The 27,119-nt window shown below is 49.5% G+C and overlaps 1 long non-coding RNA gene across 1 annotated transcript in view; it reads left to right on the top strand.

Moving 5' to 3' along the window:
• Window positions 1-24,361, top strand: part of LOC148382285 (uncharacterized) — a 44,652-nt gene extending 20,291 nt beyond the window's left edge. The window contains exon 5 of the long non-coding RNA XR_015854056.1: window positions 24,279-24,361. This is a non-coding gene — a long non-coding RNA (uncharacterized LOC148382285). The remainder of the gene's footprint in view (window positions 1-24,278) is intronic.
• The last annotated feature ends 2,758 nt before the right edge of the window (window positions 24,362-27,119 follow it).

Raw genomic sequence — 27,119 nt, 5'->3', positions numbered from 1 at the left:
TCCATGTTGTCACTAATCAGTGCAGTGGTTAAAAGCGCCCCAACACACACACACACACACACACACACACACACACACACACACACACACACACACACACACACACTCACCCCCTCCCTCCCCCCATCATCATCATCATCCGTGTCGAGAGGTCTGATCGGACGATAGCGCGTGAAAGCGATTCGCACGGCTTCATTCCGAGGGGCTTTGCGTGTTTGATTTGCATAACTAGAGAAAATGATATTAGATGGGCACATTGATTTAATTTGGTCGGGGCGCGCTGTTAATTACGCTATCGTAAAAGTGTCACAGCTTTATTGCCTCGGTTCAGAACGGGCGCTGGGAATGGGGGCTCGGTGCTTTACGGTCGTTGCTTGGCTGCGGCGAGGTTATCCAGATTATATTGTCAGGCGTAATTTTTACATTAGCGGGTCATCGTAAAAACCAAATCGGAGCGGTGCTTTGAAGGATTAGCCCGGGCTGACTTTGTTCTTGTATCGCGAGTCGCGAGTGTTTTCCATCTGCCCTCCGTGCTGACATCTTGATTTATATTCGGCTTTTAGCAGGACTACGTGTTAGACATCATTCCGAAGAGCGACTCGTGCTTTCATCTTGATGGGGAACACATGGCCTCCGTGGGCCCTGACTTGCAGTTATAGGCGCACCCGTAGAGCAGGCCAGCGTTAGCACACGCGGCTTCATTGTTAGCCTCGGCGTTAGCATTCGGTACTCTTGATTTGTTTTGAAGCACCATTTGATGCTCAGACTCTCTGTCTTTTCAAAGATTTGCTTCTAAGACTCGGCGGTAGTGCTATCACTTTTCCATCTATGCGGTAATTGTGAGTGGAAGGATGTAAAGTAGATGACGTCGCCGTCCGCCATTTGAATTTGGATCTTTACAAATGACTTGGCCCAGGCGCACTTCATCGAAATGAGCCAGCCGGCTTGGCCCAGTCTTTCAGCAAAGTGAGGCGGGCCTGTCCGGACTTTGGTCTTCTCTTTGTCCCGGGCAATACAAAGCAGTGCATAATGTGCAATCTGATAAGTGTTGCGCCGCGCCGCCACCTCCGCCCGACGTCCTATACATCAGTGGCCAGATCATCTGGGCCGTGCAGCCGGGGACGTTTGTGGTAGATGTTGATGAATTGGACCGCCTGGGTGAGGAACTCCGGGGCCCGGCCGCCATGGCACGTGACGCACATTAAGATTAAGCGGCGCTGTCTGCTCGCGAAGAAGAAGAAAGAGGAGGAAGAAGACAGCTGCGGCGGGTTGGGAGGCAAGATGGACGGCCAGAGATAACCCTCGCTAACTTCTGCTGAAGATCAAAACTTTGCCTCCCGTCTGTGCTCAATTTGCGCTTCAGAATGAGGGACAAGGCCCAGCAGATGCTGGGAAACAGCGTTGACGTGATGTCATAACTCAGATCGCTTGTATGTATCTCAAATCCGCTTTCCCGTTTAAATGAATGGAATCTGTTCCAGCCGCACCCCCAAAATTATTATTATTGTAAAACGAGTTGACTGTTGATTATATTTCAGGGTGTGCGTGCCACTTCAGCAAATTTTCTTTCCGCTGCTGCCTTTGCATGTTTGCCGTCGCCTCCATGTATGTCGCTGTCGGCCCGTGATGGATGAACATCATCACGCATAGAGTAAAAGCTGTTCGGCCCGTAATGACAGCGCCGGCATGTTGGAACTTTGTCGCTTTAAATTTTCCTTCCCACCTGTGCTCTGAATATGCTAATGCTACGCTACTCGACCCTTCGAGAGAACCTCTTGGGATGATATATTCGGCATGCGTGTACGTGGCGCTCGGCTGACAGTGACATATTATTCGGGGCGTCTCTCGCAATCGGGATAACTTCAAATTTGCCACCTTGTTAGCTTTTGATTTATGTGATACCTTTTCACCCCCTCCCCACCCGCCGAAGTAATTGGCCAGGGCCTGTTGTAGGAAATAATCAGCCTGTGTGCAGAAACAAATGTAGCTCTGATGCTAATGAGGCAGCACGGCTGTCAGTTATTAATGATCGCTATGATAAAGAGCAGAATTGAGTTGTGCTGCGCAAAAGGATTTGACATAGATGCGCATGAAAATAATCAAGTTATGCACTGCCGGGGAAACAATCCCAACAATTGATGAATTTATTGGCTCGGCATATGCTCGCCGGCAAAGTCCGCTGACCTCGAAGCCGAAGCCAGCCAACTCATGAAAAGAAATGCCCACTCTTTACTAACAAGTTGTACCTTGACACGCAAGTGTCCAATTGACGAAATGCCCGATTTGCCACCGTTGCTGATGCAACAAAACGCAAATGGCGGTGGTCGCCACTCACTTGCCATTTCATCTCTTTGCCGCGACACCCTCCTGTCAAAACTCCCTGTCTTTGTTTGCCCACTCGAGAAGAAAAAAAAAAATCTCACAGCTGCTTGCTGTCACCGCGTCCACTGAAGACCTGCCCCCCCGACCTGCACCCCCCCTCCCATCCAGCCAACCGTTTGGACGGTCACAACAAATTAAAGGCAAGGCAAGGCGGGTGTCGCGGCCTATTAGGCTGACGGAAACGCCCAGCGTCTTTGTCAGCTATTATTTCAATACACGAGCACGTCGGGCCTGCTTTGGAGTCTTGGCCTCCACCTGCTGCTGCTTCTGTTGCTGGCACGACGTAGTCAGCGCGCTTGTGCGGCCTGTTCCCCCCACTTGAAGCCAATTAACATGTTTTGGGGAACCGTAAATCTTTAATGAGTGCTTGTGAAATTCACGGGAAAGGCCCAAATTCCACACGCTGGTCGTGTGCCCGTGTCAACATTTTCATTGTTTCTTTCTGGGTGAAATGCCGGTCACACACTAACATTACAAGCATCCCATCTGAGGAATGTTTTAAGTTAAGTAAAGGCAAAATACAAGTAAAAGCAAAAGAGCATGAAAGGATGGAGGCTTTGCAGTGCAATGCGGTACAAAAGGCCCTCGTTGACAGGGATTATTATTTATTTGTCACGCCGGCTGTAATAAGCTGTAGATACAGCGGCGGAAGGGCGGCTGATTTATTGCCGTGTCCAAACGCTGGCGGCGGAGCGTGCGGGATGAATGCCGCACTGTCACTTCTGTCCATCCGTCAGCGTTGCCACCCTGCTGAAAAAACAAAGCAAAACAAAACACCTCCCGACTGTGTCTCTCATGTCGCCATAGGTAAACAACCTTTCGTTACTCCCCGGCATTCTTCACTCTTTGGGCTGTCGGCGTGCATTACTGCAATCAATGAGCTTGTGTTTGCCGTTAGCTATGAGCTAAGTTAGCCAAAAGCAACTCTTTGCAAAATTTTTATATATTATCCAACAAAATAGCTCCGTTTCCTATTCTGGTTTTGATGAACTTATTTCCTTTATGGCTACAAGTCTCCGCTGCGTTCGGGGCACGTAATCTCGTTAAAAGTCGTCACGGATTTAGGATTATGTTATTGAATTGTCACATAAGTGGATCAGGTTTCCCAGGCCGTGGTGGATATTGTTAAGAAGCAGGCGCCTTTCCTTGCAAACATTTTAGGCTATTTTTGCCATCGTACTTAAAGAAATGAACGTTTGGGAATTGCTCGTCCAAATATTAGGGAACAAAAGCTGAAGCAAAAATGCTCGGGCCAGCTGTATTTCCTCGCCGTGGGCTTTGTTTGGCAGAGCCTTCCCGCAATCTTGCCTTCAAAGCCCTCCCACGTCATCTCTGGCAACCTCCTCCGCCATCTTTCTTCTTTAAAGGCTTCCCCTTGCAAATTGTTATTTACGATCTTTTGTTTGTTCTCGGGGGCGTCGCGGCTAACAATACGGCTAATGGTCGTCGTTTGTTATTAGCTGACGGGAGCACTGAAGCGAGAAGACTCGTTTGGGGCTTTAGGAAAGCCTTGACGGGGGGACCATTTATAAGCTGATCGTTGCCAAAATGTCCTGGTCGTTAATAAGCCCCCATCAGCGTCTCATTTGTGTTCCCTGCTGTTAAATTTTAAAAAATACATTTGACGTCAGGGGTTTCCCTGTCAGCGGAGGTGGGGGTGGGGGTGGGGGGGGGGTACTCTCGTATGCAATTGCCATCGCCAAGATGAAGTCGGCGCTGACAAAGTGCGCCCGCCCATTGATGGATGGACAAAGGCGGGAAGTGGATGCGAGAATCTACGGGGCCGAGGCTCGGCAACTTAACGCCGACAAACACCATGAAAGACAGAGAGGAATTACCTGCCCAGCCATTCGGGCAAGACAAATCCCACAGCAATTTTCTTACTGCTAAGCGAGCACTTTTTGTTGAATTCTTTGTGTCGCACCTTCCCTTGTTTAATTCCGCACTCCACTCGGGAAAAATGAGATGAAAATGATCACACGGCCAGACATTTTCAAATTGGTTAGTGATAGGCTTCACCTTGCCACCTTGGATAGCGCTCGTGTTTGCTTCACGGTTAGCACTCAGCTAGCATGGTTAGCCATAGCCAATAAACGCCTGGGTCCTCCCATAAAAGCCGCAGGGGCCGAGGCAGTTCCTGCCTGGGGGGAGTCAATGTATTCTGTAAACACACGAGCAGCAAAGTAAAAGAATCTCTCATAAATCTTGGGATGTAGCCGCATCATTTCCTTCAGCTGACCTTGGCCAGGCTGGAGTAGGGGGGGGTTGGCGGCAAGAAGCCTCACATGATGTATGGGCCAAGGGAGCACGCTCGGCCATGAATCATGAGCACTGCGCTATGAAGATTTCCAACATCTGAACTCTCCTGGCTGTGACTCATTATTCAGCCACTGTCGCGCTTGACCTTTTTAACTTTGGAGGCCGAGAGTTAGGAAACACAGCATTCCGCTAACTCATCTTGAAGGCTCTTTTGGTATTTTCTTGGTTCTTCATATTCTCGGGCCCACGAAACCACCATTTTTGTTTGTTGGTGAACCTCTTTTTTTTTTTGGGAGATATATTTTTGCCTCACAACTGAGCACCTCTTCTCCCCCTTGCTGTCTCGAAATATAATGTAATGTCTTTTTGTCTCATCAAAGTCTCCTAGCTTAATGCCAACATACAATGGGAAATGCCATAGAGTGAATGAGCTTCGATGTTACGGTGCTCATACGCGCAACATGCTAACCAATTGGTACTGTGCCGTGTAGTGTAAAAGCTGCGTATGTATTTTGCACTATTCCGTTTCTCTCGCCCGCGCCCGCTTATCAACAAAGCGTGAAGCAATCAATGAGGATAATCTATCTGGAAGCCCGTCGATACGGTAATGACGCCAGCTCATCGTTACGGCCGCGCGGCCACATAAATCATCGGCCTCGGCGGAAGGCTTTGCAGCTGTTGCGACAATCCCCCTTTTATTGTGCGGCGGAATAAAGTGGCCCCCTTTTTGTGATTAATGCCTCTGCATTCTGCCGCGCCGCACGCTGATTGTTTTCAAATTCTCTGCAAAAAGCCTACAAGAAGTCAATAGGCTCCGGCGTACAAGGGGACTGCGGTTCCATCGCTCACGCTCTGCCACTTATCGACTCCTCGCATTTGCATCCAGATGAAGGATCCGCTTTTAATGATGGAGCGGCCGTCACGGCGATGAGACTGTATCGTACGTAGATGCGGTAACGTGGGCCGCGTGACGTCGAGGTGCAAAGGTCTGCAGCTGAGAATGGGAGCCGTCTTTGATTTGACTTGACAAAAGACGGGAACCACGCGCGAGGCCCGTCCTGTCCGAGGGAAGCAGGAAGGTCGCCGCCCACCCCGAGACAATCACAACTGATAGCGCGAGTGTGAACGGCAGCCCGGATGGAAGCAATTTATTCAAACAATCATCCGAGTACATCAAGTGCACCCGTGTCGTCGCCGCCGCTGTTTTTCAGCGTGGAAAATGTGAGGCTCGTTTCCCCGCTATGAATCACCAGCAGGCAGGATGCAAAGTGGATTGTTGTACGTCCTGATAACAATTTAAATCCTGTTATGGATAATACAGACTAAAGCTCCTGCTGGAAATTGAACATGACACTCGGGCGATTTATTATCCTCGTGTGTTCATATCGGATTGTTTGTGGAAGCGTATCGTCGTCATCCCGCGCGGAAAGCCAAATGAGCAATGATGAACATATCAACAAATGACTTAACACTGACTAATGCCTCGAACAAAACCATATTTACTAGTAGACAAGTTAGCCGAGAGGATGAATTATAAATCCTCCTCGCGAAGGGGAAATTTCAGCCGCACAGGCAGATGCGAAGCTGTTTGCCGATGAATCACTTTTTGGGGCTGGAAAGTCCGTAAGCATGTCGGGCGCGTCACCTCGTTAATGTCAAGTATGACTTAGTTTGGGAATAACAAACAGTTGGTCGTGACCCTCGCCTGTGTCCAGCTGCTTTCATGAGCCCAGCTGGTGGAAAAAAGCAGCGCCGCTGTCGCTGGCTCCCTCCCTCCCTCGACCGTGGTCATTGTTTTGCCGGCGCTTCCTCCCACGAGTGGCGGCCTGACAACGGGGTCGGCCTTTTGCTCTGATTTAAGAGGCTGGCCCGCCGCTGACCCCTCTCCGTCTTTGGCTGCGGCTTAGCTTGACTTTGGGAAACGCTTGCTCATGCTCATTAATCCGCCCGGCAGCTGAGCACTCGTGTGTGTAATTTCTTAATGTGCGGCTTTTTTTTCTCGTGTGTACGTTTGTTTTACTAGGCCACCGCTTTGTGTCATACCGTGTTTTTTTTTTCTTCCAAATAAATTCTGCACCGAGGCGATTACTTTTTTTTAGGGGTTCGCTTTTCACTGTTTAACTCGCGGCTGTGGTCATTATGAGGACAGGCCGACATTAGCACAGCCTCAAGCTACTTCCTGGTCGTGATGCATAGTTAAAAAAAAAAGTATTTTATTTTCCCGGCAACTGACAGAAAATCAATTAGCCATGATGTATTATTTGGTGAGCATGGAGATTGGCTACAGCTGTTCTACATTAAAGACCTGCATGTCGCTTTGATGCTATCATATTTCATCGAATCATATTTCGTTACTAGCGACGTAACAAGTGCCTCGACGCTGATGCAGCAGGACAGGATACTTCAATCGCTTCTTATGACTTTATATTTGCTCTATTGCAGCAATCGATTGTAGTTTTTTTAAAAAATGTATTCTTTGCACAGCACAACCAATCAGGAGCCCTTTTTCACTCTGATTGGCGCCACATGATAAATGAAAGGTAGGGTGTGTGCGTCATCTTTGCTCAAGGGCACACGCACAATCCCCTCCAGATTGATGGTGACATTCCGGCAAATGAGAACCTCCCTCTCGTAACTTTATCCCGCTTTGCTTTTTAATATCGGAATCCTCACAGCGAGATAAGTAAGCGAGGCGTTCTCAAGGTCCCGCCCACCACCCGGGTTCGAGCCCAGCACGATTGATGCTGACATTCATCTCATCTCATACTAGTGCAAAGTAACCACATAGGATACTAATAAAATAAGCAGATGGCAACAAGCTAAATAGCAACAAGCTAACTGACTAGCTACATATTTGGTGTATGGATGATTTGAAACTTGATGTTTATAAAATGCCCACCAATGGTGGAATGACCCACATAGTTACAGCAAACGTGTTTTGGCAAGGCGTCGTCGTCACGCTGAACTTTGGATGTCCCCGTTTCAGGCCGGCGCCATCTCTCGCGTGTCTTTGTTAATTGAGATAGCTAACAGGCGAGAAGTGACACAAGTGCGCTCAAGTGCGGTGCTGACACTGTCGCAAATAAGTCAGAAGAGACCGTGACCATCCCTCAGCATTCAGCCGACAGGCGTGGACTCTGAGGTCGTCTACATTATATTTGCAGAGCCCGCACTCCCTTCTTCTTCGTTTTCTTCTTCTGTGGTACCCATCAAAGGAAGACGGCCCCTATCCTGAGAACGCCCTGTTCTCACAAAGGCCGAGCCTGGCCTGGTTGTGTTTATTTTCACTCATAACACGGCACACAATTGGGAGTGTGGGTCAAGGTGAGGCTGGGCCACTTGCGGCAGAGGAACAACAAACAGATGTTCTTTGATGATAATTGCAGATTGCAGGGAAGCGAAGAGCTACACGGACCGGCGAGTGGTTAACTTAACTAGCCGGATGGTCATTAAATGACAGAACTAAGTCGATGGCTAACGATTCCCGTCCTCGCCTTGAACCGAGCCGCCTGAGGAAAAGTTTGTCACTCTGCAGCTCTTAATCAAGGATGTCGCTAGTGTTGCTAGCTGCCAGTGATTGTTTTGCGTAAAGTCGTACGACGGATGCCGTCATCGGATTAAGTGGCGCTGCTCCCGCGAGCCACCGTGATTAATGAACGTCTCGCGGCTGTCGCCCGGGGTATCAAATCATGTCAGGACTGATGAGAGCGCGCAATATAATCAGCAGCTGCCATTGACGCCGTGCCGCTCTCTCGTCGCCTCCGCCGGCTGTCCAACTATCGAGCACGGCGACACTTTGTTCGGGGAAAAGATCAACATGTATCATATTTATGCTCGATGCATTGATCAATTTCCGTCCAAACAATTAAAACCAAAAGCCGGTCTGGTAAACGACTAAGCAAGTCATTGTTTGTGAGGCTCTGCATCTATCTCGGCGTTGTCCAATGATCTAATCTCCAATAGGCCGTCGCTGTTGTTCTGCAACTCCTCAGATGGCGGGGCACAGGCATGGAGCTTTTCCACTTGTCGGATCTCTCCCCAGAGGACGATCGGGTTGCTCTTCCCCACGTTTATTTGAAAGCTATCACTTGGCGGGATTCATTGTTAGAAAAACGCCATCGATCGGCCGCCTGATAGATGGCCGCCCGCCCGCCGTCCGGCTATCGACGGATGTATTGACCGCTCTTTGTGAGCTCTGCATCTTATTACCTCTCGGCAGCCAGCATAAATACTTCACAACTCTACTTAAGTATATTTTCGGGTACACGTTAGGTCAAGTTAACGTCAAACGGCGGCTTACGCAACGTTGATGTAAATATTTCCACACGCAATAACCCTGTCGGGAAAATTTGCCGTAACATGAAAATGACTAACGTCGTGCTTAAACGTGCAACACTATTGTATACTACTTTTATTGGTTTAGTGCATCTTAATCCAGCCTTTTTTTTAAATTTTATTTTCTAAAAATGTCTTGGCTGCAAGCACGCTAAGTAATGTCGCTCTGCCAAGCCCGGCCGCTGCTTCCATTTGTTTGAACAGTAATATACAATTTAACCTTGGCAATCGCATTTGCGGGATCATAACACTTGCAACGGGTGTAATTTTTCGAGCAAACCCCGCCGCAACGCCACCTGATTTATTTGGCTTTCGCGTATTAATCTGCAAGGCCGTTTATGATGCATTACCGCCGCGCTGACCATGATTCACTTGTTCGGCTAGGGAGAATCCATTTTATGTGCGTGTGTGTGTGTGTGTGTGTGTGTGTGTGTGTGTGTGTGTGTTTGACGTAGCACCTTGCGGCTGTGTGTGTGTGTGTGTGTTTGTGTGTGTGTGTGTGTGTGTGTGTGTGTATGTGTGTGTGTGTGTGTGTGTGTGTGTGTGTGCGTGTGTCGTGGCTTCTGTGGGAGTTTGTTGCCTTTTGCTCGGGAAACCGCGAAGGGTTGCGCTTTATGGAGAGTGAAATTGCTTCTTCTGCTTCGGACGCTTGGAAACGTGCCTTGATTGTTCTGCGTGTGCATTTGTTTTTCACTTGTAGATGTTTTTGGCGTAAAGAAATAAAACCATAAAGTTGAGTGACTGCCCATCAAGTTAAAAAAAGGAGGGAAATATCACAAGTGTTTCTATCCCAGGAAGAAAATTGTAAAAAGGAGAGGATGAGAGAATAGCTGCAAACTGAAATGTGGTGGAAGGCCAAGATAAACGAGCAGCGTCTAAATAATGCAGTTCACCCTAATTCTCTTTGATTAGGCGTGAGCGAGACGACGGCGGCGACCCCACCAAATTGCTCATCAGCATAAATAACGAGCAAATGAAGTGATAGAAGGCAAAGTCCCAGGCCGTCATAAATCAAAAGCCATCCCGCCGGCCACGGAAGTGGGCGGAATTAGAAGTGGGCGCTCCTATTAATTATGTTGCCTTGCGGAGGTGACAGCGCGATAAATCAACGCTGAAGGGGCCCTTCGCCACCGCCGCCGCCATTGCCGCACTCGGTGCACTCGCACCGGCTGCGAATCGCTTTGTGTATGCTGCTAATTGTTTCTTAAACAAGCCGCCTGCTCTGTTCTGGAGGCCAAGTCTCAGCGTTGACGCTCTGGGGATTTGTCATTCATCTGAAACTTTGGTCACTCAAATCAGGCCAAAGTTACCAATTAAGATCATACACTTTCGTTGCTGTCCTTTTAGAAGTAAATGACAAAGGTCGTCGTTGGTCTGTATTTTTGTTTCTTTTTCAAACCGCTGCTAAAATGATGTCCTTGGGCTTAACATTGAGCCCTTTCCTCCATGTTGAAGTAATGCTCCAGTGAGGCGGCGGGCGGGAATAATGGCGTACACATTGATGACATTGCGTCAGAGCCAAGGTGACTGAGCGTAGACGAGGAGGAGGAGGAGTGATGGCTGCCTCCCCGCCTGCCTGAGCAGCCATCACCCCCCCACCCCCTTCTCACCCTGTCAATAGCGAGCCTCTTGTCTGATGGAGTCACATCAGGGCGGCACACCTGCCACCGCCGCCGTGTCTTTATTTCCTGCAGCCGTCCCGTCGCAGCGCACATCACCGGTGATTAATACACTGACAGCCGCCGGGAGGTGAAACGCGCACACGCTGGCAGGCGCACTCAGATGCTTGCCCGCCACTTGTGTCATACAACCGGAACACGGCAAAATTGCTCAGCCTTTGTTTCCTATAAGGAAGACAAGCCATTGAGCATGGGCGTGCAGAGGTGGGAACCGAGAGGGCTGTGGCCACTACTGTCCACCCTGGGCTGATGTAAAAGAGACCCGCGTTGGGTTGAAAATAAAAAATGCTAACAGCGCTAGCATGTTGCGCCACTGCTGTTGCAGCTGTTTAGTGCGCACGTGGCACCCAAAGTGACTTGACGTCAGCCGCCGTCTGCCAGATAAGACGTTCATAAATCAGAGTGACCTCTGGCTCAAGCCATGGAATGGCCGCCCGCCCGCGCATGTAAATCCCAGAGTGACACCTTTAACGAGGAAGACCTTGGGTTTATTAACAAGTAGCCGCGGCCGTTTGCTTTCATAGAAAAGACATTTGGAAACGGCGGCAAATCATCAAGTGCCGTTGATCGGATATAAAGTGCATTGAGCTTGGCTCACTGCTACTGTCCTACCCTTCAAACAGGCTACACGGGAGGGAGCTAAAAAAAATTGATCACTTGCTGCTCCGTAAAGCTTCAGAGATACACAATCAAATATTCATTCCAGTAAGAATTGACATCCTTTTAAAAAAGTGGCTAAATATATACCTGTACTCAATGATGTTCCATGCTAAAATGTTTTTGCTAATCTTGTTCGCACATCAGGGCACCTGCAGGGCCACGTTTGCTCTAAACGGCAGGTCATCAAGATAGCGAGCGTGCCGACTACTTGGCTGACTCGTGTGTCAGCGGGACGCGTCGGCGAGGGCAACCAGGTGGTCCGGTAGTGAGCAAATGTCAGGCGGTGAGGTGGCGCCGTCCCCGCCGGTTGCCCAGCTGCCGCTCCCACCTCTCGGTCATTAATTCTCTCGCCGAGCTCGTAATTAGGACTCCTCGCAGTCACCCGCGAGCGTTGGGCATCGCGACGCATTTGCCCAACTGTCATTTTCTTGACGCGGGCCGAAACAGGGTGGATCAGCTGGCGCCATGCGTATTGATGTTGACCATTCAGCCGCCTTACCGTGTCCGTAAATTCACAAGTCCATCTGAACAATCGGAGTCAAATCGTTTTGTTAATTTGAGTTTTGTAAAAGTCACTTCCGTTAACGACCCGGGATAAACTTAGCTCCTGGAGGAAGCTGTATGTATGTTTACTCCGAGCGCGTATCTTGGGAAAGGCGCGCTTGGTTCTCAAGGTCGCCCGAAAAAAAAAGATAACAGGCTTTGTGGGAATTACAACAAGAGGGCCGGGATTCAATTTGAATTGCATTTCTAATAGGATACCATTGACAATCCAATTGCTCAAGTGTCAACCATCCCGTGTAATAAGGTCGGACCTGTCAGAGTGATTAATGAATTGTCACAAGCAAAGGAAGCACCGTTGCCGTGGCTGATTTGTACCCGCCGGCCGACCCTGGCGCGCCATATTCCGTCGCCGCCGTATTGCGTCCGACCCGGCCCGTAGCGGCCGAGCAAGTGTGACAACCGGATTCCTTTTCTTGTCAAGGTATTAATGGCGCTTTCCCGCTGTGCCGGCCCCTCGCACGACTGTGGGCAGCCATTGCGTCTTGACAGACCACTGTCACTTCCCATCACGCTCTCGACGCTGCAAGCCCCCCCCCCCCCCCCTGCCCCCCCTAGAGCCACTTTCTGGGCGCCGCAATTATTTTTTTGACAAGCCATCCATCAGCTTTAACTTTCAAGCCCTTTTGCAGCGATCGCCATTGTTGCCTTTTTATGGCAAGACACTTGCGCTTTCCTGCCGTGTAAATCTTCTTTCATAACTGTATTTATTAGCAATCTGTGTGGAATTCGGCGCTAGCGACGTGCCCTTGTCAGGTCTAATCAACAAGGCGGAGGCACAAAATGATAGTCGAGCTCAACGCTAACACCGACGTCGAGGCTCAACGGACAGCTAATAGATGGAGAGGCAATTTAGCCGGCGCGAGCGAGCTGTTAGCCAAAGGCGTCGGCGCACACTCATCGATCTCCTGCCGCTCACGCTCGCGACAGCTTCAAAATTCAGCAATAATCGTGACAAACGAGGAGTAGTGCCGCAGCGTTTCAAACTGTATTGACAAACGTCTAGCAAGCAAGTTATTGATGAGGCTTTGGGATCCCGGCGAGATGTCCTCCAGTTGCGGATCGCGATGGCCTCAAGTCACGGCCACTTTTTGAGTCAAGTTGTTTTGATGCTTGTAACTCCAAAATTGGGGCTTGATCCTGAACGTACAGTTCAATATTCTGAATTGACTGTATGCGTGTTGTGAGGGACAAAGTTCAACAGGCCAAAAGGTAAAAGAGTGGCGGCAAGTGTTTAGTAGCTGTGTCACCCCACCGTGATGGAGTCGAATGCTGCCGTGTGGCCTGGGTGTGAAAAGTGGCGTGTGGCCGAAGGTATGCGCGCCGCTTTGGAGCTACACTTTCTCACATCTCCACTCCAAACTCGCATGCCGCTAACAACAACTCGGCTTATTAAGCGTCGGCCCGGCCGCGAGCGAGGCAATTGCGCTAGAATGTCGGCGTCCCTTTGCATGCAAATGCACCTTTTTGAAACACCGCTGCCACATTGAGCTCGTGCGTGAGGGATGACTGTCCGCTTCACACGCACGCACTTCCTCTGCACTTCCTGTTTTTGCATGGCCGGTAAGGGCAAAGCTAGCCCAAGGTAAAAACGATGACTGCAACTTGGCAGAAGATGAAAGAGGTGCGCCGCATTCATAATTCTCATATTCTGGAAACAGAGCGTATATACAAAATCTGTGCTATTTTATCTCCTCAGCTGGTTCTTTCCTCCCAGGAGGGCCTGATGGGCCAAGCTTTTCCAAGTCAGCCCATTTGTCTGTCAGGGCCGTTGATTTAGTTGCCGTCACATGAAGCTCATGTTGGCTTGATGATAGCGCTCGCTCGGGCAGTGGTGGTGGTGGTGGGGGGGGGAATCTGTCACCTGCAGCTTTGACAGGGAGGTAATTGCTGATGGTTTCACCGTAAGAGCATTCGCCCATTGCATACCACATTAAAGGAATATTTGTCACTTAGCCAATACTTTGTGTAGCCGGAGATTATTCACATTTTCTTCACTGACCAGGGAGTGTGCAGTTGCCCGTATGCTCATTTTGAACATTCGTTTTGCTCTTAATTACGGCAAAAGTTACCCAGTCAAATGTTGCATGTGATTCTTCCACATACCATTAGAGAGGGCCCAGCTGGCCGTCACAATGTTAGTTTTCCCTGGAGAACAAGGTTTCATTATGGATTCATCCTTTGAATTTAATAAGTCAAAATCAGCGTTCGTTAAATTGGCCTCTGTTGGAGTTGGCCGCACACTTTCATGGTTTTCTTTTATTGGGGTGCCGGCCGGCCGGCGCTGTGACCTTGCAGCTTTTGGCGTGCCCCATCCATCTTGAGCTGTTTAGTCGTTTCGCTGGATTCACAGCAGCCAGATTAACGCAATTCATCACCGCAATCATCCTCCATTCATCACCCCTTCCTCACCCCCTGAATGTTTTGACGTCCAGTTAATTTTCTGCTGATGATTTATCAAACGATAATTACCATACTCTGAAGGAGTCATTCGTTATCTTGATGAATGATAATGACGCCAAAGTGGATTGAATTTTAAGCAAGTTCTCTCTGCCGCTAACATGTGCCTTATTGTGAGAAATGGCCGAGCAGGTGTGGGGTGCGTGAAAAATTTTGAAATCTAACGTCATGATTTTGCAAAATGAGTAAGATGATGCAATATGCCCGGTTCCTCACAGGAGGTCGAGTCCAGATGACACTCGGGTGGGCTTGTTTTTCTCCCCCTCTTGCATGTTTCACAATAGTGAATGAGACTTCAAGTCACACGGTGGGCTTTGTCGGCGCTGATCACCAAAATGGGCCCAATTCGGAAGTAGCGCAAGAGAAAACGCTTAATCCCAGTTTGACACGGGCGACGTATTTCCGGTGCAGCTTTGAAGTGACAATCTTCACGGCCCGCAGGCTCCATTGCACAAGAAAGACCACCTCGCCCACAACGGAAGCGGGCGGGGGGGATAATGGTAACTTTAAAGGCACTTTGAAGGGAAAATGTCACTAGCAATTAGACATTCCTGAGCTGGTTTCGGAATTGCTACGTCGTTTTATTTCTTGTTAGAAAACGATTGTGATAGTCTTGAAGAAAGACACTGCCGAAGGGTGACAAACGGGACAAAGTTGAAGCCCCGAGCAGGGATTATGTGCCGCCACCTGGGCCGTTACCCTCACGGGTCCCATTATCGGCCTCCTTATTAGTTTTTGACTCAGCACAAAAAAAAAGAAACGTGAGCACCTCCCATCTTTCTGATCTCTCACGCGCTGACAAATCCCTTCTAGCCCGCCGACCGTTTTCCGCTAAGCTAATTAGCGCTAATTAAAAGGTTTTTCCAGCTGCCTTGTCTGCGTTTTTCCTTTGTTTTTGTAGTGTGTGAGCGACACATTGTCCTCGCTGGTGTTTAGCGCCGGCTGGCCGGCCGGCCGACCAGGAGGCACGTCGCTCACATCACATTCCTCGCCGTTTGTTCACAGTCGGAGATCAAGGAGATTAGGACTTTTGTTGTTTACAAACGGAGTGAAACTTATTACTGACGGAAGGTCCTCAAAGGACTCGGTGAGGGGAGAAGAACTTGGACAATGAAACTTCTGGACAGTTCTACTTTTTCTGATATGGGATGTGTAAATAAAGTATTGTTATTCCCATCCAGTTTTTAATCCAAACCTACATGTTTTTCAAAAGTTGACATTTGTGATCTGGAAACAAATTCCAATCATGAGTGTTTCATTTTTGGAGGTTAGATGGACACTTCTGTCCAGTATGGCTAAGTGCTCGTGCAACTATTTGCTAAAGCTGTCAGGCAACAAGTGAAAAGCCATGACTACACGAGCCAGAGGGTGCGTGAGTTTGGCCGTCACAAGCCATCAAGTCAGCCCGACGGTGATGGTGCGCGCCGCATGGGACTGAATTCTGTAGCCGGGTCAAATCCAGCTTAAAGTCGCCGCCCCGCTTTCACATCCAATTCGGCGTCACATTCTTACCTACCGGCAACCTCTGCCGAGCTCCGCTCATTAATCAAAGCGGAGTACTTGTCTTGACCTCCCCCCCCCTTACTTCACTTTGAAGCTCTCCGTCCTCCGCGGCATGAGGAAATAATTTGCTGCCCGATTCAATGAGCCGTCAGTCGGGCCCGGCCACCTAATGACATGTGAGAATATTAACCTCCTGCCACCAAGAGTGCCGCCTTCTCTGGGAAGCACTCCATTATTCATCCCGCTTCACAGCACGCCTTCCCTTGTAGTCATGTTTGCAAAGCGCACCAGAGCTTTTTACTTGCATTTGAACAAAAGGCAGACTGTGGCAAGTGGCAGTCAAAAAGAAGTACTCAAAAGTACCTTCTAAAGCAATATTGGTACATTAGCGGCATTTTCATTTATTACGATGGGGAAGATTGAGTTGAGATACAAAATTATTGCATGTATATTTGTGGAAGGCGTCGCGGTGGCCAGCCGGCCGCCCTGCCGGCCTCGGGAGCTTCCTCCTTGTCACATACAGTAGCGCAGATGTCCAGAGTGACGCGCCGCGCCATCCAGACTGACAAGTGACGCAAACATGTTTTGGCACATGACGTGGCCGGCGGGTCGGCCCGGGCACCCTGCGGTTGAGGACATCCGACATGAAGTGCGTGCAAACAGGCGGCCGGCCGGCCCCACGAGCTCCGAGTGTTTGGCCCGTTGTCAGCGTGGCTCGTCTATGGATCCGTCCGTCTTTGTCGCCTCGCTTCGCGTCGAAATGATCCAAACGTGTCGCTGCCGCACCCCTCCAAAAAACTTCGCTCACTACAGGTGAGCATCAAGTGCGTCGCTGGGCCTCAGGTCATCAACTGACGCCAACTTAATCAGGCCTAGTTTGCAGCTTTGGGCCCCACTGGGACCAACATTGTGTTTTGCCTTCAACGCACGCGCGACTTAATTGCAACGCAGGGCAGGCCGGCCGAGTAGACGCGCTCGTCATTAGAGGAGTCGCGACCGGGTGGCCAGGTGAGGAGAAAGAAGCCTCTTCAAGTCTCTGGGGGGCCGAGGTCCTGAGGGACGGAGGCAAACAAGATGGTACCTGTGAGGGACCAAGCCCCCCGAGTCGTTAGTCAGGACACGCCAGCTCGCTGCTTATCAATGTCTCTGACATGGACTCCTTTCAATCTGGATCACCAAGCAAAATATTTGTTGCATTTATTTGTCCCCCGCACGCAAAATAAATTGGTCTCATGTGGCCATTTATTGAGTAAAATGTTTTTATACATGTTTTATATAAGATAAGTTTTGAATAATTGTTAATTATAATCAAGCTGTAGTCTAAAATGAAAATAAACCTGCTAACTTCAAATTCAAAGCCATCCTTCAAGACGTGACAAGCAAAAGTGCGACGCTAATGCGATGAACATCCCGGTTTGGCTAATCGGCGTTACGTCAGGAATGGCGGCCATGTCGCGCCGCTCAGGCTAGCTCCCACGGCGGTGAATTTAGATGATTAAATCAGCGTGTGCACACGGCGCCTCTGACACCAAAACAACAATTAATAAGACGCCCCCCCCTCGTGCAGATCCCGCTAATAACGTTACGAGTAAAATCAAGACACCTTACAGTCAGAAAGGTGAAAATGAATTAGCATGGCTTACAGCATAAAAAGAGCCAAGGTCCGAAAGTCATTACTGAAGGGGGAGGAAAATGACAGAGAAGGATGATGGATGACAAGTTGAATTTGCACCCGTCTAGGGACTGAAGGTGAATGTTGACAGAGGTATTTATCTTGAGAGAGGGGGTCGGGGTCAGGCCGGTCCGGTTCGGGCCGGGCCGAGCTAGGGCAGGCTGTCACCTGAAGGCGCGAGGACGTTGACAAATTTATCCGGCACCGGGGTTCTTTTCTTTGTTCTGGAGCCCAAGTGAGCCGCATCGCTCAGGCTGCCACGGCGTGGATCCTCCGTTGCACAAACCACTGAATCATTTTTTAACTTCTGGATCTTATTAATGCGTTTTCCAAACATATGGTGAACCCCGGCCTATTTACATTACACCATCTTTTTCCACTATTCACCTAATGTATGTCTATTTTTGTCCTTTACAAAAGTAGAGTAAAATATTTGCAATTGCCTGTAAATGCCACAAGATGGCGACAAATCTCTACTTCTGTCCAAATGAAACTACTCAGCTCACTCCTTGACAACTGAAGGCCACCAAAAGGCACGAAAACAATGAGCGAGCATCACGCTAATAACACGCTATTTGCAAAATAGACACCCCCCCCCTCCCCACATATGTATTTTTAATTGGACTGAAAACATAACCCAAAATGAGTGATACAGTCTGGTCGTTTTATCGGTCGAGACAACTTGAAGACCTGAAAGGCGTTGAGGCTCATTAATATGAACGATTGCAGAGCATTTGCACATCGGCGCACACCAGGCACACTTTTGACGCGGTCTCATTTTCTAATTAGTAGCACATCAGCGCTTGATGCCACATGAGAACTCACCCATTTGTATTTGTGCTTTTGCGAGCCTGCGCGACAGGCGAACCACTTAACCGCGCGTCATCCATCATGTTGTCAACGCGCAAATGTTTTGGATTCATGTGAGCTTGGCGCAGACAAAGCAGCTTGCTCGCCTTTGTGACACCGCATCGTTTCCAATTCCGCTCGCTTGTGCTTTGCAAAGGCAGGAAATGTGTTTTGACTCCGCATTGAGCCTTACGAAGTTAGAAATCAAAAGCTCCGACGCTGTATTCACATGTCGCTACGGAATTGTTCTGGGTCTTGTTCCGACCGAGAGTAGCTGAGACAATTTCTTGAAGACAAAGTGAGCTACTTAGCTTGCTTCTTTATGTCCAAATTTAAGTCTTTTGTCCCGTCAGCACCCCCCCCCCTTGTATTTGTGAACAAGCGCAGTATGCTTTCAGACAAGCCAAGCGCTGCCCCCCTAAGTAGCCTTTTTAACAATGCGGCCGGCGACATGAATCATTTAGCGTACACTTGAAAGGAATCCTTTGCTGCAGGAGATGTTTGATGCCGGTGGACTGACAGCATGGCGGGCTGACGAAATACAATATTTATTATGGTGTCACCTTGCTGCATGTCGGGCCCTTCTGTTTTGCGGCTACGAGCGGGTCAGTCATTGTTCGGCCCGAGCGGAGAAACACCCGCGCAAAGGTGTTTCCTGTCTTTTGGCTCATGTTTACATGCGTGCCGTGAACTCCATTGTGGAAGAGAGCGCCCCAAGCAACGTAGACTTTGTGAGACATTACCAGGCTACCCGCAAAAAATAAATAAACACTCTCCAAAAGGGCCGAGACGGTCTGCTATTTTGGTTTGAGGCAAGCCAAACGCAAATCGGCTCAAGACAAGAATGTTCCCAAAAGGTCTTGCGTGACCTCTGCCCGGCCCCTCAGTTGAAACGACCACGAGGAGGTGGATGTTGTCCGTCAGCAACGGCAGCAGTGAGGGCAATTAGAATGACGAGCGGGCCGGACGGGAGGCGCCGGCCGACGTTGGAGTGCGCCTCGTAAAGCGTGTCGTTAAACTTTAAAGCCAGCGCCGGCACTCAAATTGCTGCAGCCAATTGATTCACGAGTAGCATGTGACGACTAATCAACAGGCAGATTTTGCGGCGCGTCGTTAGTTTTATTACGGCCTTGCTGACAATGTTGTTAACGCTTTCATATTTGACGGCAATAAAACTTTCCATTTGATGACAAAAATAAAAATGTGGTTGTTGACGTTAGCGCTCTTGTATTTGATGCTGCTACCTTCTTTCTAGCTAGCCATATGTGCATCCCTTGTGATCAGAGGTCAACATTGATTTTTTTTTGCCACGAGCGCTAAATGATGCAGTCGGACGCGCTTGTACTTTGAAGCGTCATCGTGTTTTTTCCTCACTCCCGACACATCGGGACTTTTCAGGAACAATTACGGCAAAGAAACTAAATTGTTCCCAGCTACTTGGAGCGCTGTCACGGTGACATCTGCCCCGTGATAGATTCCTCCTTCATTAGCCCGGGGTGTGGGATTACCCGTGGAGAGCACATTAATCACCGCTTTCTGTGGCAGCCCTCCAATGTGCTGCTTGGGAGAAGAAGAAGAAAAAAGAAAAAAGAAAAGAACAACTTTTTCCTGACGCGTCACTCCTCTCTCGAGGCGGCCCGCAATCAATCACGTTGATTGGCACCACTGATGGCTTACACTGTTTATACAATGTGTCATGAATGATGGTGTTAGCCGCTATTGTTGTTGGAGAGCTGATGGGTAGCCGTGCGCCGGCCGGCAGATGGTCAAGGGCCAGAATTTTATCATCTTGGGGCCGGACCCTCAAATAAAATCAAAAACATTATTATTTGATGTTTATTTTAACTTTGTGTCTGGCTCCAAGCACGGGCCACAATAGACACTTCAGCTAGCCATATTCGGCCCGCGGGCCGCCTGTTGATTCACTCTGCTCACAATTTTTTTCCTTTTTAATTCAATACAATACATTTGCGAAATGCATTTTTATTGGAGTTTTTTGCGCTTTTTATTTTCAAACATTTTAGGTCTTTTTTATTTGCTTCTCGTCAATAGTATGGAGGCGCTTTCAATTTATCTTCGTGTTTTATTTTTCTGAGCCTCTGGCGTGACCTTGGAATGGTGCCATCGCAAAGACATTCTGGCAGTGCCTAATGAGAGCCATATTAAAATTTTAGCAGTTCCTACACATAAAGCACTCGTACATCAGTTTAATGCCGACACTTTGGTAATTGTGCTGCAGAAGGTACTCCATCAACACCCGCCCCTACCTGGAAATATAATTACATCCTTTTTACACTGTAGCAGAGCTTCTCACAAAACTGAACAAAAATTTTACTTTCATTCAAGCAAAAGATAAAAATGTTTTATTTTGGATTATGCTAGCTTTTACCACTAAACTACCATTGCGTACAGACGACGCTGGGCTCGTCATCGTAAAGCGAAATTTGGTCTCGAGATCTGTCGTAGTCGTCACACATTTGCGGAGTCAATCTTGGCCTGCGACGTAGATCGATGCTTCCGGGAGCAGCGAGACGAAAGCAAAACAGAACCATAAAGCTAAACGTTCCGTTCAAAAGCACATAAAAAAGAGATTTATTCACGCGGTGAGATCATCCTCTGTGGGCCTGGTCGAGCGATGGGAATTCTTTCACAACAGTTAGTATATGACGCCATCGATTTGCAGCAATTTTTAACCCTTGCCAAAAAAAAAAAAAAGGCATTATTTGATGACTTTTTCTAAAGTGACCCAAAATACACAATGAAAATATCAAACATGTCAACTTGGATTAACAAATGTTCCCCCCCCCCTTCTAATTTGCCAGAGCAAAAATCTTGCATGATGCAATTGTTTCAAAATGTTTTTTTCCAATTTCAACGTGTGCCAGTGTTTTGATGTTGAATGACTCAGCCAGCCGTCAATCGTTTGCCAACGTTGCTCTTCATCCTGCGTATCAGAGATAAGCTTATAAGGGGCTTTTTTTTATTTTTATACAGTGCACTTTTCCTAAATGATCATTATTACAGGCTACCTCCTAGTTGTGGCTCGCGGGCCCCCCGGGGACCCCATTTTGAGAGCGGCAGCTTTAAAGAGTCTGTTAAAAAGGAGTCAGCCGACAACAGCTTCAGTTCCGCCCCCTCTTTTCCTTAAAAGGGTTTTTTGTGTCTGTAGGGCCCCCATCAGTTACCTGCTGACAGGGCTAGCATGACTGATGCGCCGCCTGAGGCCCCCCTTTCCTCATCCCCCACACCCCGCCACCTCTTTGCCTCACTTTGTCAGGCAGCTCATCATTTATACATCTTATCAGAAACAAAAGAAATGAAAACAAGACTTGTTTTTGGATGCCTGAAATGAAATGATCCCCCCCCCCCCCGGTGCCCCACCCTGCTCGGCGGAGCGCTTTCGTCTGCCCACACCTCCGCTGCGTGAGTGTTGGATGCGGTCCTGGCTCTATGAGGCTTGCCTTTCGGTCTCAGGTGACAGAGACATGAAACACAGCGTTGTCAACGCATGCTGGTTTGTATTACTCCAGGCCGCTGCTTCTCACTTTTTTATACAAAGTAGCAAAATAAAAACAACATTAAAATACTAATTTGGCCCAATATTATTAACATTATTACCGGCGGTAAGGGATGCCGTCAAGCTGAAGAAGGAGTCCTATCGGGCCGTTTTGGCCTGCGGGACTCCGGAGGCAGCTGACAGGTACCGGATGGCCAAGCGGAACGCGGCTTCGGCGGTTGCTGAGGCAAAAACCCGGGCGTGGGAGGAGTTCGGTGAGGCCATGGAGAATGACTTTCGGACGGCTTCGAGGAAATTCTGGTCCACCATCCGGCGTCTCAGGAGGGGGAAGCAGTGCAACGTCAACACTGTTTACAGTGGGGATGGCGTGCTGCTGACCTCGACTCGGGACGTCGTGAATCGGTGGGGAGAATACTTCGAAGACCTCCTCAATTCCACCTACACGCCTTCCATAGAGGAAGCAGGGCCTGGAGACTCTGAGGCGGATTCTCCAATCTCTGGGGTCGAAGTCACTGAGGTAGTCAAAAAACTCCTCGGTGGCAAGGCCCCGGGGGTGGATGAGATCCGCCCGGAGTTCTTAAAGGCTCTGGATGTTGTGGGGCTGTCATGGCTGACACGCCTCTACAACGTTGCGTGGACATCGGGGACAGTGCCTCTGGATTGGCAGACTGGGGTGGTGGTTCCCCTCTTTAAGAAGGGGGACCGGAGGGTGTGTTCCAATTACAGGGGAATCACACTCCTCAGCCTCCCTGGTAAGGTCTATTCAGGGGTGCTGGAGAGGAGGGTCCGTCGGGAGGTCGAACCTCGGATTCAGGAGGAACAGTGTGGCTTTCGTCCTGGCCGTGGAACAGTGGACCAGCTCTACACCCTCGGCAGGATCCTCGAGGGTGCATGGGAGTTCGCCCAACCAGTCCACATGTGTTTTGTGGACTTGGAGAAGGCGTTCGACCATGTCCCTCGGGAGGTTCTGTGGAGGGTGCTTCGGGAGTACGGGGTGCCGAGCCAACTGATAAGGGCGGTTCGGTCCCTGTATCACCGATGCCAGAGTCTGGTCCGCATTTCCGGCAGTAAGACGGATTCGTTCCCAGTGAGGGTTGGACTCCGCCAAGGCTGCCCTTTGTCACCGATTCTGTTCATAATTTTTATGGACAGAATTTCTAGGCGCAGCCGAGGCGTTGAGGGGGTCCGGTTTAGGGACCTCAGCATCGCGTCTCTGCTTTTTGCAGATGACGTGGTGCTGTTGGCTTCTTCAGGCCGTGATCTCCAGCTCTCGCTGGAACGATTCGCAGCCGAGTGTGAAGCGGTCGGGATGAGGGTCAGCACCTCCAAATCCGAGTCCATGGTCCTCGATCGGAAAAGGGTGGAATGCCCTCTCCGGATCGGGGATGAGATCCTGCCCCAAGTGGAGGAGTTCAAGTATCTTGGAGTCTTGTTCACGAGTGAGGGGAGGATGGAGCGTGAGATCGACAGGCGGATCGGTGCAGCGTCGGCAGTAATGCGGACCCTGTACCGGTCCGTTGTGGTGAAGAGAGAGCTGAGCCAAAAGGCAAAGCTCTCAATTTACCGGTCAATTTACGCTCCTACCCTCACCTATGGTCACGAGCTATGGGTCGTGACCGAAAGAACGAGATCTCGGATACAAGCGGCCGAAATGAGTTTTCTCCACAGGATGTCCGGGCTCTCCCTTAGAGATAGGGTGAGAAGCTCGGTCATCCGGGAGAGACTCGGAGTAGAGTCGCTACTCCTCCACGTTGAGAGGAGCCAGATGAGGTGGCTCGGGCATCTTATCAGGATGCCTCCTGGACGCCTCCCTGGGGAGGTGTTCCGGGCATGTCCCACCGGTAGGAGACCCCGGGGACGACCCAGGACGCGCTGGAGAGACTATGTCTCTCAGCTGGCCTGGGAACGCCTTGGGATCCCCCGGGATGAGCTGGATGAAGTGGCTGGGGAGAGGGAAGTCTGGGAGTCCCTCCTAAAGCTGCTGCCCCCGCGACCCGACCCCGGATAAGCGGAAGAAGATGGATGGATGGATGGATTATTAACATTCTACACAATTTAAACATTTCATTTGGAGATTTTTTTGCATGCCTGAAGTCTCAGCGTCCACCTCAGCACTGTCATGGGGATTTTCTCACTATTGCAAGTTCTTTAGGGTGGAAAAAAGAAACTTGCTGCCCAAGTTGGCATGCGTCGAAATGTTGCTGTTCAAAATTGCTTTTAATGTTTGAAGATATGTTTTTGTGGGCTCTTCTTGGTAGTATGTTTTTGCTATTTTGCCTTTTTTATTGCACCTCTGTGAGGCAACTTTTGAGTAATTATTACTATTATATGTTACGTTGTATATTATGTGCATATTCATGTAGAAGCTGAAGTCGATGTAATTATTTGTTTTTCATTCAAGGTGCTTAAATATCAAAATGAGGCCGGCTGAGTTGTTGCAGGAGTCTTACCCCACCTGTTGGATTCTTCTCACATAGCAGCACCAACTCTGGAAACAAGCTATGGCAACCGACTGTCAACAGTTTCTTATTTGAGCTAGGTTGGACTTTGCTTTCTTCATTATTTTTATAACGAGAGCCTCTGTGTACACAAATAAGCAGGCCGGCTGTAGACACTAACAAAAGGTGACAGCTCTCCATCTTGACGAGACGCATATTGGCGACGCGTCCGACAGTTATCGTCACTGCCGGCGGTGTACTCTCGGTCGTCTTCCTTGTCGTCGCTCAGCTGCGCCGCTGTCACGCTGTCAGCCGAGCACGTAATGCGCTGTGAGTGCTGTATCATGTCCCGTTCTAATTAGCTATGTCAGGGCCCGGCCCTGCCAGCGCCACGCAGATCGCGCCATGATACGCGGCTGCTTGACTTACCAGCGCTACAACTTTCGCTCTTTTTTTACCTCGAGGCACGCAACTCAAGTACAAAACACACATATAGAAAATGAAAACACCGCAGGTCGTGTAAAAGTCCAAATGCTCGCCAATGTGTATTTTGTAGTTTGGTCAGACGGTGGAAAGCCCACCCGGTCGCCGGCCGCCGGCTTCCAGTTATTACTTTCATCTCGTCTTGTCTCCCGATGCTTAATAAGCGAGCACCTGAGGGCTTCCTTCTCCCCGACCCTGATCGGAAGTGGCAAGGAGAGGAGCGAGAAGAGCCGAGGCAGGAATAAAAAAGAACAAGGGATTAAAAATAAGTGGGGCGGGCGGGCCCCGGCGACCGGGGCCCATCAACACCGATGAGCGTTAGCGTGTGTCACTGCCACACGAGTGTCAAATCACTCAGGCTGCTGCCTCATTTGACCGGAGCGCATCAATCAGCGGCGCCCAACGCCGGGCGACGGGTCGTCGTGGGCTTCACCTCTGGCTCTCTCATTAGCTTGCGTCAGTGTTACTGAAACCTCCGCCTGTCAGGATATTTCGCCACGCACTTTTTGGGACTTTGTTTGTTACTTTCAGGTCCATTCCGTTGTGTGTGCGTGTGATTGGTATTTGAGGTGACCTTGGAGAATGACAGTCTGTCTGTCTGTCAGTCAGTCACGCTAGATGCCCACCATCTGTGACATCTTATATCTGGAGGAATTCAAGAAAAAAAGTCAGGTAAAATTCAATAGGAAACTAAAACAAAAGCAACGCAGGCTAATTAGTAGGAAAGCTCCCCCATTTTGTGCCTTTGAGGAGCTAACGTGTTGTCCATGTTAAGCTCATCACTTTTCGACGTGCACGTGAAGTGACAGCTCCTCTCACTGCAGTGTTCGGATCACCTCGAGTAGCTCACATATCGGAAGAAATGAGCACACGAGGTGACCAGACGCACGTTGAAGGGGGCTGGCTGTCCGCAGGCCGGGTGGCCCGGATCCCGCCGCCATGACAGAGCGGGCCCGCCGCGTACCACGAGAGGGAAGCGTGGACGAGAAGGTGCTGTCAAGTTAGCTTAGCGTCCTTACCGTCACGTTTGAACACGCTGGGCACTAACACGACACCAGTATCTCTGTCCTTGTCTCTGCTTCCTGTCAGCGCGCACGCTGGCGCCACCACCTCCTCGCAACGTCCACTCTCAAACATATTTGAACACAAGCGGTGCAATACACATTTCAGGCTTCAGATAACAATGCACACAGGCCGGCATTTTCTTTATCCTCTGCGGAGAATAACTCATATTGGCAGAAAAACTGTGATTGTATGTCTGTCTTATACTGCCCCCAGGTGGCCAAGGCACATAGACCAGAAGAGCAGCACAATGTCCATTGGATGGATGCAAAATCCATTTGTCCTTTGACATTCTATTGGATTTCTTTAACATTCCATCATTTCATGGTAAGCCTTCACAAATGTCGTGGTGTGTGACGCTCCCACGCGGCCCGTCAGGTCCACTTTGGAACGGGTGGCCTGTGCGGACTGACATGATTGCCTTTAAGCAGCGCCGCTTAGCCGCTGACTCGCAGCTGCAGACGCCACCCTTCCCTCCCTCCTCATGACAGTAAAAGCACCATGGTGGATTGCCTTGCCAAAAGTGCTGATCGGAGAGGGTTCAAAGTTCACGTCAGCTGAGTAACCGCAATCACCTCAAATATCCAACGCAGCCTGCAATATTGCTGACTTGCTTCATTATTCCTGGCAGGATTTTTTTAGAAAGATGTGGGGGGGGGGGGGGGGGGGGGGTCACGTCCGGACCGGACGATCCAGTCTCTGTCGATTGGTTCGTCTATTTGCTCAGGTTTGCTCCGCCTCAGAAATGCACTCGCCCGACCGATCACACTAAATTGCTGATGCAGTGATGAGTCGGGATTCCCAGACTAGACATTACCAGCACGTATCAATTAAATACCCAGCGTATGTCGATATGCTTATCCGGTTACGGCCTCCGCTTCAATTTGAGAAACCTCGTTAGCTTCTTTGGCAAAAACGATTTTTATACGTTTCCCAGCAGCACTGTGCCGAAAAAGAGCAGATATGTAAAAGTTTGTGACATGTGTCACGGCAGTGTGGAGACTGCACCACTGATGTTGGCCAAGCTGACAGGCGCAGATGGCTCTGGGACATTGCGGGTTTGGTCCACGTCAACTCGCATCGGCGTCATCCGCTGGAAGCTGCGCTAATCTGTCAACGGCGCGATTAAAAAAGCACCATTTGGATTGCAATGCGTTGCTGTTATTGAGCGGCCTTTTTGATATGTGCATTTCATATTCAATTGCACTTTTGGAGCACAAGTCACGTGTTAGATATTTTAATCAGTTTTTCTCAACAGT

This window comes from Syngnathus floridae, chromosome 18 (genome assembly GCF_059516105.1).
Source record: "Syngnathus floridae isolate MCC-2025c chromosome 18, RoL_Sflo_1.0, whole genome shotgun sequence".
NCBI classification, from domain to species: domain Eukaryota; kingdom Metazoa; phylum Chordata; class Actinopteri; order Syngnathiformes; family Syngnathidae; genus Syngnathus; species Syngnathus floridae.
This window is presented reverse-complemented; position numbering and strand designations above follow the sequence as displayed.